The sequence below is a fragment of the Periophthalmus magnuspinnatus genome, chromosome 13 (assembly GCF_009829125.3).
Source record: "Periophthalmus magnuspinnatus isolate fPerMag1 chromosome 13, fPerMag1.2.pri, whole genome shotgun sequence".
NCBI classification, from domain to species: domain Eukaryota; kingdom Metazoa; phylum Chordata; class Actinopteri; order Gobiiformes; family Gobiidae; genus Periophthalmus; species Periophthalmus magnuspinnatus.
In genome coordinates this window covers 14730331-14746938 of record NC_047138.1, presented here as the reverse complement: position 1 = coordinate 14746938, position 16608 = coordinate 14730331, and positions in this window count along the sequence as shown.

Here is a 16608-nt window from a genome sequence, read left to right as displayed (position 1 = left end):
AGACCCAGATAGTGCAGGAACTAGGGCATCTCTCTGACCTCCATGCAGCCAGTTTTGCAGTGTTTGACTGAGATAAAGGGAATATGCTGAAACGGCACACAAAACTGGAGAGCGGATATCTACGATGACCACGCCGCATCAGGCAGTGAGTCAAGCCGTGCTCCATAAAAAGATCGAGTTTTTGTGTATTTGAACCAAAACATGAGTAATGATGAATGTGCTCAAGGGCTTAGAATCAAAAGGGCAAAACGGGATGACACTTTGAGTTTTATTTAATACATTTGTTGTGTCCCTCTTTTAAATGCTTAACCTAGTTGTATGGATGATTGCAACTGTAAGGGCATCTGAGGTAACCCAGATACCCAGATTATGACTAGTCTTGTAAAAAATAAGACATTAGGAGCATGCAACACTTTGTAACATGCTTTTGGTGACCTTGGCGTAAGTATTTCACATTTTCTAACTTAAAAAATTTACTTCATAAACCACCCCTCTGTTTCCAATAAGGCATTTAGCCATTGGAGCTCCCTCTGCTGTCAGCAACGGGACTAAACCAATACATGAAGTCTAGTGAATGCTATGTTAGTAGAGCCATGCATCGGTTGTGAACACAGTCGCACCACAGAATAAGTCCGTTGATGGTTTATGGACTTAAAAACTGCATAGAAGTCTGGAGTTTTACCTATGACGCAACTAAACAGGCAAAATGCAATAAAGTATTTTTCAGTGCTCAGATTAATGGATTAATGAAACAAACATGAATGAAGAAATGGAACACACTCCAAGGAAAGGCAAAACTGGAAGTTAGTGATGTAAACGCAATTTAATAATCTGGTATACTCACATCTGCTCACATCTGTACTTGTTTTTAATGTTTTATATGGACTTATACTTGTTTGTTTTTCTGTCTATATTGAATTTTAAACAGGGTGCCCATTGTGGTATCTGGCCTGCCATCTGTTATCAGATCCATGTGTTTCTTCCGGTCTGTTTTTTAAGGGTTAAGACACAGAGGCGACAAATGTCATAAACCCACACTAGGTGGTATGGGTGCAAGATACGGGAATTGCTGAGTTTTGGGACCTAACGCCTGAACAAACAATATATGTTAAGGGGCTGTCCTACAGTTCTATAGTTCTGTAGACTATAAATATAGGGGAGTTTCTTTGTTCGGGGTCTTTCTCACATAGCTCAGAGCATACCCAGAGTCTGTCTGTGATTGGCTTACACTCTGTTTTTGTAATAAATATCATTACACTATTAGAGCTTGTCTTTTGGGTCATTTCCTGAATACATCCCACTCCGGACCACCGGGCTATTATTTCAGGTGAGCTGCTCTATGTAAATTAAACTACACCATGAAAAAGAGAGTCTAAGTGCTCTCATTGGGTTCCCCTGTATAAATAAATACAACTCCCTGTATGTTTTGGTGGGGCGACAACAGTATAATATAGATAAAAGCATAAAAAAGTCCATTTTTGTTCTTTGACATGTTTTCCATCCATTTCACTGTTGGTGAAGTATATGTTTTCTACAATATATATTTTAGATATTAACTAACAACATGTCTTTATAATTATATTCACAGTTAGAGTAATGGTAAAGACACGTGGCCGTTGTCAAGGATAAAGCCTTTGTTTTGCTGCAGAGTGGATGAATGACTTATCCCTGGCTGCTCTCCAGGTGAAGAGCTCACTCAAGGCCAGGTGCATGTACAGCATTGTCTTTTGTCTATTGTCCTGTGTTTTTTTTATCAAACACCATCAACACTCCCATTGTATCTTGGGTCATCTGTTTATTTATTCTCATACTGTTATTCAGCTAGAATCCATACAGTATAAACAGTGTTGGCAATTCATCCTATTTTCTTGTCTTCCTTTAAATTTCTTGTTTCGTTTTTCTATTGACAAACCCAAGGAGGTCAAGGTGAGGCTTCACACTCAACACACACCACCCATACATCACATCCATTCAAACAATACAGAGAAAAAAAAAGCATAAAAACACAACAAAACATCATCAAAAAGGGTACAAACAACTCAACAAAGGACTCGAACCATATTTAAAAAAAACTAAAAAACAAAAACAACAACAACAAGAAGGAAAGAACAATTATATACCTGATGGGTTTTTTTCTGTTTAAGGGTAGTTTCTGAAATAAAATTGACAATGGGATTATTATTTTACTTAGGAAAATAATTATTGTACAAAGAAGAAAAAAAAAAATCATGTTCCACTAATAATGTGTAATTTATATATTGAGTAAAAAAAAAAAAATCATACTGCACACGAAAAAACTAAATAAAAAAAACAGTTAAAACACATAAGTCTTAATTCCAACAAATTTAAGTTATTTTAGATTTTTTTTCCGATTTCTTTTCATTTATATCTATGGACACGGGGTTTAGTAAGGGTTTTTTCCCACCTGTCACTACTCTTTTGACAAAATCCGTAGCCATGTAAAACCCTTGAACCCTTATCCTTGTTTTCTGTGTCCTTTCGTAAATATGTTTGATTCCTTTGGGTCGTTACAATATACATATGTATATTTTTATAACAGAATGAAAGAATTTGAGTATTATGTACACATTTGAGTTCTTCTGTGTTTTCTGTTGTATCAGTGCATTAACTTACCAACAGTTTCTTGGTCACTTTATATCCAGTAGATGTCTGAGCTGTGGAAGTTTCCACGCCTGAAGGTGGACCCACTCCTCTGCTCTCCCACACACAGACTGAGACATGCCCAAAGTCAGGGGCAGATGCCAGCTCCACTCACTGTCCACCCCCTCTCTCACATTATGTAGTTTTAAATCTGCAGTAAGATGCAACTTTATTCTCCAGTCCAAGTGTTCTTTTATCTACAGGATACCAGGCTTAAAAATATCTTACCATCAAGAATTTAGGTCATTCGTGTTGTCTTCTTCTAGTTGTGATAAGGAAACTTTTGTTTAAACTTAAATGAAAGGATTTTCAAAGTTTCCTATTGGAACCCAGTCAGTTTTATTTTTTTTTATTTATTTATTTTTTAATATGCACTATATGTACCTTTTTAGTTGGAAGGTTTTCAAACTGCTAATTAACTCTTAATTACAAAAACACTGGACATGATGGCCAACTTCTTTACATTATAATTTGGTCACATGTTCTCTGTATGAAGATTAAAGAAGACCTATTGTGCTATATAGCTATAATATATGACATCTGTGGATCATTATGTTATCTAAAATCTTGTTGTCTAAAATGACTTAGTAACAGAAAAAACTCCACTGAATTCCGCGTTGAGGTGCCCAATGGGAGCTGACGTCGCTATAAATGTCATCACAACGATGGATAGCTGCACATCACACTAGCGAGTAGCAGATTTTATTTTCATTTATACCAAAATGACTACGTAGCATTGCCAAATCCTACGCACATCACCAATTAAGAAAATAAAATTGGAGAACGAAGTAAGTACAGCACAGTGGGTGTTTGCCGGTGGCAGTGAAAACTGGGATTGATCTGCAACATGGCATCTTGAAAATAAGGGATTAAAATTGCTCATGCATGAATCACTCCAAATACAACTTTAGGTGAGTAAATGATGAGAAACAACTATAACATGGTTAAAAGCTCTGAAAAGTGTATGTTGCAGAATAGATCTAATTTAAGGTTCTGGAAACCCAAGTTAAACTGTGATTGTATTATGGAGTTAATATGATTGACTGAGATTCAGGAGCAGGGCCACACCTCAACCTCCCTTTCCTCCTTCTCAGTGAACCACAGCTCACCTCAACCACACCTTTAAGTATCCAGAAGCCTATTTGTACCTGTCTATCCCTTCAACACAGTTTGTCTCAGATATCTCGACAGACAGGTACTATTCAACCAGTTTGCAACATGGATCACAAGCTCATTATTAATTCGTCTGATTTGGATTCTGACCTGTACCATAGTCTGACGTCTCCTCACACGTAAGTGGTCCCCAGAGGTTTGTGAGCCAGAGGAATTCACAACGCTCCGCAATTCGTTCCGTAGTCCGAGCAGTGGGTGGAAAACGAATTTCCTTCAGCAGTCACGACAACAAATCCAGCCATTTTCGCCTCTTTGCGTCATCTGTTTAAAGCAATTCATTCCAGTCTCCCGGACTTCCTGGTTCTCGACCCGGAGCATGCACAGCCACTGACATCATTGTCCCATCTCCACTCTCTTCTCTTCCACAGACGGCCAGGCCATCTCCCCCCCATGCCTTCTCCCTCTGTGTCAGACCTCAACCAGGTCATATCATTTCTCTCATCCCTGTCTGCACAGGCTGCACAAAATCCCCAAGCACATGGATCCCTTCATCCCTCCTTCTTCTTCTCTCTCTTTTGCCATCATGAGCCAGATGGATTCTTGTGCTTTGCCTGCCACCACTGCAGCTTCAACTACGATTACAACGTCAACATCTACTGCCACACAGGCTTCCCAACCCTCCCGAGCCCTCTGATCCGTTTCCCTCTTCTGCTCTTATCGCTTTTTCCCTCCCTCCCCTTCCCTAACATCCCAATGTTTTTACTCCTGTTACTCCTCTGTACTCATTGGCTACCACTATACCTCCAATGCAGCCAGGTTTGTCCATCAATTGACCTTCTCCAGTTTCTCCATTCCCCCGTCAGGGGATTATAACCGGTAATTACGTCGATTTTGCTCAGTTGATCCAGCCCTCTCTCTTCAATGTTAACCAGCCACGGGAACTCCAAACTAGTCAGGGCGTCACTTCGCGAATGCACCAGATCACTCCTTCACGATCCAAAGGTCGCACCCCTACCGAATTTGCTCTTGCCTTCTCCCATCTACTGTGACATTATCTGTTCCGCATTTCCCATATCACACTAGCTGCAGATCACACTAGCAAGCATTTTATTTTCATTTGTACCAAAATGATTATGCATTGTTGCCAAATCCTACACATATCACCGATTAAGTCAATAAAATTGGAGAACGAAGTAAGTACAGCGCAGTGGCCGTATGCCGGTGAAGACTGGGATTGATCTGCAACATGGCATCTTGAAAATAAGGGATTAAACATTGCTCAAATATGCACAAATCACTTCAAATACAACTTTGGGGGAGTAAATGGTGAGAAACAACTATAACATGACTTTTCAGAATAGGTCTGATTTAAGGCTCATGTAACGCAACTAGGGGCTAATTAGGACCTGACTGCAATGTGACCAGATGTAGGTACGGTAGGGAGCCAGTGTGTGTGAATAAATACATCAACACGGAATCTTAGTCAAAAAATATATATATTAAGTTCAATATTAGTTATTTAGGCAGGTATGCAATAATAATATACATATATACAATGAATTATAAATATGAAATTACTTTATATATGATTAATACAAAAACAAAAAAATAATGCAACAGAACCCAAAAAAAAATGTCCCGTTCCAGTTCCAGGTTCGAGTATTTGTTCCAAAGGTTGTGTTCAATGTGTAATGTCTTTATGATCCAAAACTTGTTATGATCCAAGAAGCAGGAAAATGAAAAGGTTCGTTTGTTCCTACCAGTCTATGAAGGAAAAGGGTAGCTCGCCATCCAGGTTATTGTGAGGTTGTCGTGGGATTCAGTGCAGGGAAAAAAAAACCTGACCTAAAAACAGGGTCAGTAAACCAAAAATAAAATTAGCATACAATTAATAAATTAGCTTAAAGTAATGCATCATTACTATAACTTCAATAAATAAATAACAAATAAATACATGTCATACATGCAGTATATATAACCAATTCATTGTTACATAGAAATTAATTTATCAATAACAAATAATAATTCCAATAACTAGCTTTGATTTTAAAGCAAAGTAAAGTAAAGTCAAGTCAAGTCAGGTCAAATCAAGCAAAGTGCACTTTTAAATTTCATCAATAAATCAAATGTCATGGCATCTTAGCCTAATTCATAAAAAAAAACAAAACATGGAGCTTCTAATGCTGCGCATCACAAAAGAATGCCCTATTCAAAACATCATTGCTATATCAACTCAGATTTCAAAAAGTAACCAAAAGCAGCGAACCGGATCAAATTCAATCAAAATAAAGTAATAAATTAACACTAGCCTTTATGGCAAAAGGTTCGGCTTACGCAAAGATGTGAATAAACTAAAAATTAAACCAAAAAGACCGTTCTTGGTCGCGCCGACCGCATTATTCTAAATGCTACTGTTAGCGTTACTCCCGACGCGTGTTAAAAGGGAGATCCGCAGCTCCGCAAAACATGCATAACTTTGTAGAACATCAATTAAATTGCTTACCGTTGAGCGGATAGTGATAGCGGTAAGTATCTGTCGAGTCCAAATGTAGTTTTATGTATTTTCTTCCATGAAATTGCCAAGAGAAACAGCCAGAATCAGCCACAATCAGCCACAGCAGGAGCAGCATGAGACAGATCTTGGCGTCTGACGTCACCGCTAATAAAGGAAATTGTCCCGCCACAACCAACTCCTCACCGGAAGTGGGACATTATTTGACACGGGTTACACTCAGCTTAATTCAAGTTAAACTGTGATTGTAATATGGAGTTAATATGATTGACTGAGATTCAGGAGCAGGGCCACACCTCAACCTCCCTCTTCTCCTTCTCAGTGAACCACAGCTCACCTCAGTCACACCTCTAACTATCCAAAAGCCTATTTGTACTGGCCAGATATCTTGACCCCACTCTCCTGCCCCTTCTCTTATTTGCCTTTCAACTTTAAGGCATCTACAGAGGAGGAACACAAGCTATATACAGTTATTTTAAACCAATAAACAGTTTATATTTCCCCATTGTAATTTGTCACGATTACCTAAAAGTAATGCTTTTCCTGGACTCAAACCTTTTCTTCCTGTGCTCCTGCCAGCTAAATGCTACAAAGTCCATGCATCTTGGGAGCGTCTCTGTAGCGGGCTTGCTGACTGTTGACCTAAATCAATATGAGAGGAGCCACAGTGAATAGAGCCAAAGGAATCCCCTGCAGCACTGGCTAGCCCCCGTCGCACGTTTGCACTGTATTCTCCTCTGTCGGCCGATGAAAGCCAGTAATTGCTTTCCCATTCCAAGCTCTCTTCCATCCCTGCGCTTTTGAAAACCAGGTGAAATAGCGTCTCCGGGGAGGGCCGGGGTAAATGGCACTTTAAGCCACGGCCCTTTAGCACTAGATGGGCCGGATTATGTAGTCCCCTCAGCTTTGATGCAGTGTGTGCCAGACAAACAACAGAGGAATATTGACTTTTTCACCCTGGCTTGTTTCATAGCGGTTTGAGTGATACAGAGAAATTCGGGTATACGTTAATTGAATTCTATATTGGAAATAGTAAAAGGGGTTTTGGTTCAGAGCGAGCGTGGTCTATTATGTAATGGTAAACCTACTTAATATAAGCCCACTGCAATTATTTTATGAATTAATAAAAACAGCCCTTTTCGAATTCTGCTTTTGTTGTCATTGGTTGAGCGGTCAAATCCACAGGTTTGCAGTGCGATTCTATCCCCACAGAGGAATGCTGTCGTTCTGTCTTTGGGCAAGACACTTATCCCATCTCGCCCCTTGTGTCTGCAGTGTATGAAGTTGTGTGTGAATGGGTGAGTCGTTCCTTGATGTAAAGCGTGTTGAAGGTGAAAAAATGCTATAGAAAAATGACTATTCACCATGATATTAATAATGATATGTAACACTTATATAGCGCTTTTCATGACCTCATCGCTTTATCCCCTCATCCCTCCTTCTTCTCTTTCTTTTGCCATCATGAGCCAGATGGACTCTTGTGCTGACACTCATAAACACATCACACAATTCAAGATTCAAGACAAAACACAAATGAAAGAAACATAAAAACGAGATGCAGTTATTTGAACAGAGTATTAAAGGCTTTTTTCAGACTTTTTTGTGCATTTTTTACAAGAATTAACGGGGCAAAAATTGGCAATCTCAATGCACATCTGCAAAATAAGTATTTATCCTATCACTTTGAAACAATGACAAATTTGGACCATTGCCAAAGAAACATCTCAAAATGTATATTGTGTTGAATAAATTTGTTTTTATCTTCCACCTTTTCTCATCGGCATAACATTCGGAAAATGTTGGTGCTAAAAGCTCATTTTATTGTAATGGCAAGCAATGTACAAGTGTGCTTTTAAATGTTAAACTGGAGAAGGGCCATTCAAAAGTGCATTTGGTATCTACTGTAATGTCCTCTCCAAGCACACACACATTTCTAAAGATGGAGCTGAAAATTAAGGACACATATTTTGGGAACAACTGTAGAGTACCTCAGCACTTTCCATCTTGGAATAATTGCCCTCTTTAAGTCATTTTTTTCACATTATATTCAGCAACATTTTACACTGCACCTCCATATGTGAAATCAAGTCATAGTATGGTGGAGTTTGCTAACCCTGGATGTCAGCTTTGAATGCCAGTCTTCTACTACTGTATTTTAGTAGTAGACTGTATAAAGAAGTGGACTAAGGGATCATTCCTGGGGGAAAGAAGGCGTTTGATTTGTCTCTTGATTTAAAATAGCAAAATAAAAATACCAGGATCATGTAGAGCAGGTTAATACAAATATTTTAAGACCAAAAATGACAGGACTGACAGCAGCAGTTATGGAGGAAGGGGCTGCAGTTTTTCCAATAGAAAGTGAACTGGAGCCGGAATCGATGAAACCAGAAGTGCAACCATGCCACTCCCTATCTGGAACACAGCTGCTAGCAGGTTTGCTATGGTCATTTATATATACAGTCTATGGTTTGAGAACGGAATGGTGATGTAGTGGTTAGTACTCCTGTTTCACATTAAAGCTTGCGTAGCTGTTTTTCCCCCCACAGAACTGGGTATTTCAACTTGTCCGTAGCTCTCACAAACCTGCTAGCACATTGTTAATATCCACATGCATTCATTTTCGGTTCATGTGCATGACATTTTGTGACACAGCAAAGTGAAAATGGGGTTTATGAGCTACAGACAGTGTGCAGTATTCTCATTTTGCCTGATGTGCTGCTTTTGTACTTGTGATTGGGAACTCCAGTTTTAAGATTATGCCCATGTTTTTCCGGTGTCTAAGAATGTTCCTCTTGATGCTCTGGTTTCCTGCAATGATCTAAAAAAAAGCTCCCAAAGTGTTATATTGTTGTCACACAGCTTCAAAGGCATCGGAAGGTGAGAAAAATGCAGAGAACAAAGTTCACTTTCTACATCTTTGACACGCTATAAAGGAGCACCATGTACGTTTTCTGGTGGAGGGTCCCAGTGGCTTAACTCTAGTCAGGCTTTTGTAATTACGTTTTGTCGTGATCACAAAAGTAGGTTCACTCTCACCAAGCTTTTTACGTTGGCTTGTAGAAGTTATTAGAGAGAGAACACATTTTAATCGTGCCATGGGGAACAGGAGATACACAGTAATTGCCAGAGTTGGGAATTGAACCCCTGACTCTGAGGAGAGTCTGGCACATGTACTAGACCATGAGACTATTGTGCAGCCTGGGACCTCACTTTTTGTATTCCTTTACAGTTGTCCCTCGCTATATCGTGGTTCACCTTTGGTGGTTTCGCTATTTCGCAGATTTTTTTTTAACTGCAATTTTCCATGCTTTGTTGTACACTGTATGAACGCGCATTGTGTTCTGAGTTCTGATTGGCTGAGGGACTGTAGACCATTGTCAAACAATCTCCTCCATGCTGTGTCTCCTGTACAGTACAGAAGCTGTTCAGCCAAATTTCCATACATTTTTGATCACTAGCATTGTAACCCTGAAGTACTGTATGTTTAAAAGTTTTCTCTCCAACAAAACCCACAATGTTGAATTTCAGAAACACTTTGGACTTAAAAGTGTTTCTGTGCACGGAGAGGCCACCTCTGCAGATACTGCTGGGGTAGAGGCATAGATGAATACATTTAAAGCGATCATTGAGGAAGGGGATATAATATACAAAGGTTTGAACTTTTTTACAGGATATGACCATGCATTGTGTTCTGCGTCCTGATTGGTTAAGGGACTGTAGACCACTGTCTATCAATCTCCTCCGTGCCGTGTCTCCTGTACAATACAGAATGCGTTCAGTTTGTCAAATTTACGCAAATGTTGGATCGCAGTGTGACTCTGAAGTTCCGTATGTTTGCAAGTTTTCTCCCTGACCAAACCCACAATGTTGATGAAACGTTCTGCACCGACAAAGGCACCTACAAAGGTTTGAACTTTGAGAGTGTTTAAATAAGAGAGAAATGTGAGAAAATGTTAATCCCTGTCTGAGAAAAGTGTATAAAGTGTGTGGCGAGGGGTTTTACAACCTTAAAACATAGATAATAATTGTAAAAAATAAATCTGACTACTGCTTGGTTATTTTTAAAATGTAATTCCTGCAATAAACAAGGGACCACTGTACTTGAAGAGCAACAACAAGCATAAGATTTGAGGCAGCACGGTAGGAGGTTTCTGGGGTCATATCATAAGTCATGTCCCAATTCAGCAGCTGCAGGACCCGGCCGACGAAGGCTGCTTTTCCGTGTAGCCTCTGTGGACCACAAAGGCTGTGCCAAAATGGGACAGGTCTAGCTTATGGAGCCGCTTCCGTCACAAAGGAACCAAGACACGCTGCTAATGCTAATGCTAACTCCAATGCTAACCACACGCACCACACATATTACGCACATGGATCGATTAAAAAGATTACGCTCTAGTGATAAAATAGTTGGACCATGAGCCCAAGATATAATAAATCTCATCCAAATCTTATGCTGAAAAACACAAACATTAAAAGTAGTGTAATATGACCAATTTGACAATGTTCTTTAATAAAATATCCTAAATGACCTTAAAGTTTCATCTAAATAATATGAATTCTTAAAGTGGGATTTTGATATTGACAAGGAAATACATAAATCTTCTGTAAATACTTGAATAGTAAAACATTTAACCCTTTACACACATTATAAAGTCACACATTACAAAACTCAGACTGTGTTCCCTTTTTACTGAATCATGTGACAGTCCAAAACAAACTCATTATCTTTATAAACAGATGGATTAATACTGCTTAAACATTTTTTAGTACATGTAAATGAATTTGTTATTATCAAAAGAGACAAATAACTGTCACATCTCTCTGTGAATCCATAGTCAGTATAGACAGAAACCTCATTAAAGTACAAATTATCTCGTGGTCATCATGGACAAATTGTATTTTTGTCTTCTTCTGCTTCTTGTCACACACTTCAAATGTGAAGTACAAATCTATTTTCTGTAACTGGAACATTACCATGGTCCACTTCCTCAGTGATGAAACCGTTTAAGTGTTCTTCAGCTAAGATTAAAAGAAACTACTTTTACTCTACGTTTAAATGAAATATTTTTTTCTTCTGCAAGAAATAAAAAGTTAAAACCTAAACTTTACGTACACACTACACTGTTAGGGCACATAAGGAACAGATGGTCATGATCATTCAACTTGCAGCCCTAATTAATATTATTACAGATGCATCATGTCCCATTCCTCACGAGTGGCAGAAGTGTGTGTTAGTAGCAGGTCAGCACCTCTTCAGCATAGTGTTAGGTTCACATTATTGTCATCTGCATGTGACCCATTTCATACATCACCTGTATCTTATAAGCCTCCCTCTATGGCTCATGTGTCCTGTCAAGCTGCAGCTGAGAAAAGAAAATGAATATCTAACATTTTAAACAGTTTCCTCATTATTCTATGAGTTGGTCTAATGGGCGTAACAGACAGACACAGGTCTCTAGTCTCTACATCAGTGTCAGCACAAATCTGTTAAATGTCCATCATAAATCTAACCAGCTCAAACTGTCCTTTACTCTTTCATTTAAAAACATTCAGGGATTGTAAAAAGCAGATAAATCACAGAATCAAAAACATAAAGTATATTGCGTAATTTGCATGTAAATATAAGTATAAGGACAAGATCGCGGATACAAGCGGCTGAAATGGGCTTCCTCCGCAGAGTGGCCGGGCGCACCCTTAGGGATAGGGTGAGGAGCTCGGTCACACGAGAGGAGCTCGGAGTAGAGCCGCTGCTCCTACACGTTGAGAGGAACCAGCTGAGGTGGCTCGGGCATCTGCTCAGGATGCCTCCTGGACGCCTCCCTAGGGAGGTGTTCTGGGCATGTCCCACCGGGAGGAGGCCCCGGGGAAGACCCAGGACACGCTGGAGGGACTATGTCTCTCGGCTGGCCTGGGAACGCCTTGGGGTCCCACCGGAGGAGCTGGAGGACGTGTCCGGGGTGAGGGAAGTCTGGGAGTCCCTGCTTAGACTGCTGCCCCCGCGACCCGGCCCCGGATAAGCGGAAGAAAATGGATGGATGGATGGATGGATATAAGTATGTTAGACATAATTCAACTGTGTCTTTCATGTTTTCCTCCCTCCAAGCTCCACTGGCCAAATGTTTAGTCCCATATCCATGAAAATATGGTAGTTTTTTCCTTCTCATAGCTTTATGAATTACTCCATGAGCTTCTTTTCTCCTAACAGTAAAAACATGGTTAGTGTTTGTTGATTATCTGTCCAAATCTGAAAGTTTGAGTGGACTTTTCACTGCTGCAGCTGCAGATTACCAGTCTTTGAGCTCAAATTTCTGTGGCTTAAGCATTTAACAACAAATTTCGTTATGGCCTTATGTCACGTTTACAGTTGTTTTATGGTCTGTTCACACCGTGGTGTTAAGAATGAGTTAGATGCCTCTAGTTGGATGCCTTTGCATTTGAGGGCAGACGCCTCCGACAAGCGTCATGGACACTCTGGATGCATCTTTCGTCTGTCCCAGGCCCAGTGCGATGATCTGCTGTCCTGCATTGGTGCACAGATAACGTACTAGGACAACAACTACAGGTGCTCGATTCCAGCCACGGTCTGTCTATCTGTCTTCGGTTAGCAGATATAAATATGAATAATTCTGAGTGCAATAATAATAACTTATCTGGTATTCATGTATTAGCAATTAAAAGTAGAAAAATGTGTTAATCATTTTGAGTTATCTATTCTTGCTACTACAAATAAGTCTACTGTTGTTGTATTGTGTGAAACCAGCATTATGGAATATACAAATTAAATAGGCCTCATTTGTAAAGCGTCAGTGTATTCAGGTTAAAAGTAGTGCATTTTAATAAAGGTACAGTACATTTACTATTTTTGTTACTTAGGTTTCTTGCCACTGGGGACTCCTACAGGACAACTGGGACCAGCTTCAGGGTTTGCGTGTCCACAGTCTCCAACATCATCCCAGATGTGGCAACAGCCATCTGGGAGTCCCTTGTGGGGGAGTTTATGGCTCTGCCCACAGCAGAAGAGTGCAGGTCCATAGCAGAGGAGTTTGAGGAGCTGCAGAACTTCCCTCTGTGCTACAGCAGCGAGACACGCACCTGCACGGAGGGCAGCTGGACCACATGGAGAGGAGCCACTACCAGATGTGAGGTGGATGGGAGCAACAACGTGTCCCAAAAGCCCATGAGGATGAGGGAGGTGCTCAAGGCTCACTTCTGTGAAAAGGGAGCAGTGCCATGGCAACCCACAGAGTAATCATGTCCACCACAGATCTGACCCTCAACGGCTCTTTTAAGAGCCACCCACTTAACTATAAAGAGCTTAACATTGTCTATGGTTATGATTAATTATATTTATTTACTTAGCAAATATTATACTACCAAAATTTTAAGACTGTGTATTCTTGTGCTGTTCTGTTTCTTGTTTGCAGGTACTATCTGCCAGGACTGCGCTGCTGACTGTGGCTTCACATATGCACATTCAAGATTGACCCTAATTACCAGGTTACACAGAGAAATGAATAAAACATACGGCTTTACTTAACTGTTGTTTATGCTTTTTTGTTTTATTTATAGTCTTCAATTGGTAAAAGAAGTAAGCTTTTAGATATATAAATATGGATAAATTTTGTTAATTACTGATATTACCCCTTACAAACTACACAGTAGTAGACAAATGGTGCATGATGTATAAAAAACAAATGTTTTGTAATCAAATTTTTATATTTTATTTTACAACTTCAAAATTTATAACAAATATTAACAAAAAAAGAAAATTTAACTATTTACATATTTATTTATTATAAAAGGACCTTGTCTGGAGGAGGGGCAGTGGAAGTGAGGGAACAAATGCAGGAGAGGAGAAAGGAGGCTGTTTCCTCCCCTGTAGAAGGTGCCACCTTAATCTACACAGTAGGCTCCAAATATTCCAAATTTAAAGAAACTGTAGTGTTTTCATATAATATTTTTGGGAATACTGAATTTGACAAAGTCCTTACAATGAGGTGGCACCTTCTGCAGGAGAGGAAGCAGAGACAACAAAAAGTGCTCATCTTCAGACTGAGCAGGAGGAGGAGGTCGGTCCCGGAGTGCTGCCAGTAGCTCTCTCTTGAAGCTGGAGGGCAACAACTCTAGGGACCTCTTCTTCACTCTCTTTCTTGGTGGGCCTGCAAAACAAAAAGTGTTATGAGAATGACATTTAAACATTAGTTAATGGGTTCAAGTTTAAAAACAACCAGTACATATGTACATTTAATGGAAAATTGAAGGCTGAATTGCACATTTAAATTCGGTTTGGTTGTATGTACATCATTTTCCAATGTCTTTGACTGTACTCAACAACACACCTCCTGCATCTGACAGCTTTGCTCCTGCTTCTTCAGGCTCTTCAGGACAGTCCCCTGTGGCTTGCATTTCTTCAACCATCTTTGGCATGTTCCCGCTCGTCTCACGAGGGGAAATGAAGGGGTCGAGGAATGTCAGGACCCCAGAGAACCGACACTTTTTCGCTGACCCTGCTGTTGGCCCACTCCTCTTTTCTTTCTCCTTTCTCCTCTCCTTCATATAAGTGTCCCTCCGACTCTTCCATCACTTCTTGCCTATGTCCACTGAATAAGTACATAAACTCATCAGCTACAAACAAGCAACAATAGCAACTTAATGATGGTAGCACTAGCTGGCCTAAAGGTGGGCAAATATTTTACAGCTCTAAAGTTGTGATCATTCTCCAGGCAAAGTCCTTTTTGTCCCGGTCTCTATAATCTACCAACTTCACATTATAAAGTAATGGGCGTTGACAAACAGCAATAACAAGGCTGTCCTCCATTCTCGGTGTTTGTGGCTCCCCGGTCTTCCGAATAATGATGTTGCTTTGCCACTGCAGTGTAGTCTCTGACTGGTTGACGCTGTGCGTCGCACGGCAAAAAGTTACACATTTTCGACATTTGGACGCACGTACAAAGCGTTCAATGCCTGGACGCAGGGTGGCCAAGATGCCCCTGACACCCCGGTGTGAATGCACGCAATGATTTCATAAAGTTAAAAGAGTGTACTTAAATGTTTTTGCCTCTCCCCGGACAGGCTTTTCACTCCGTGTTTTTCAAACATCTGACCAGCGCCATGTGGTGCATAGATAGATAGATAGATAGATAGATAGATAGATAATACTTTATTGTCAGATCAGAGATCTGAAATTTGTCTTGCACTTAAAAACAGTGGCTCCCTTGCTACACATTAACATCACAACACATGCGACATAGACACTATACAAACATTAATTCAAGTGACATACATTTACTCACTTTCTAGCACTTTGATAGCTATGGATTAAGGTCCTTGTTTATTTTAAGGATTGACTGATAAACAAAAGAATGCTTCAGCCTAACCTTATTAAATCATGGAACACTGAACCGTCGCCCAGATGGAAGCATTGCATATTCACAGTTCAAAACATGGTTAGAGTCAGAAATTATGTTTCTTGCCAGCCGTATTGTGTTATTGTGATAGGCAGCCTCATACTGACCTTCTAATGGCTGACCCACAGTCTTGGAACAGATCTTGATCAGGTGTTTAAGTCCAGACTTTGCTGATGTGGACAAGCAGCTGTACCACACAGCATTACAGTACTGCAGCACACTGAGGATAACAGCAGTATAGAACAGTAGGAGGATCTGATGAGTGGCTCCAAAAGATCGGAGGCAATGGAGAAAGTACAGTCTTTGTTTAGTTTTTTTTTACAGATGTAGTCTATATGATGTTTCCATGATAAGGTGGCATCAATCATAACACCAAGATATTTGTACGATTCTACCTGTTTGATAATTTTTCGTTTCGCAGGATATAGGAGGCCGCGAAGGCTGCTTGGATGTATCCTTCGTCCACAGCCATGGAAACACCGGCGACATTTGTCAGCTGCATGAAATGGGACAGGCCTCGTCGCTCCGGAAGTGATGTAAGTGGCCTTCAAATGCTGTAGAACAGGGGCGCTCACATTTTTTCAGTATGTGAGCTACTTTTAAAATGATTGTGTCTGAAAGATCTACCACCTAATACAAAAATGTTAAACATATATTTATTTGTAAATGTATTATGAATTCTTACATGTACAGTGCATTTTGATGTAGCTTGCACAACGTCATGAGATAATACTGCACAACACAATTGAACTTCTTACATGTTCATAATTACTTGAATGATGATTACTGCTCTGATGACTTGCACTGAATGGAATCAGTGAGGGATGCATAGTTCGGGCAGTAGCTTCTGACAGCCAGCCAGGAGTAAAATTGCATTTTTCGATTGAAAGCAATAACAGAGCTAATCATGTTGAT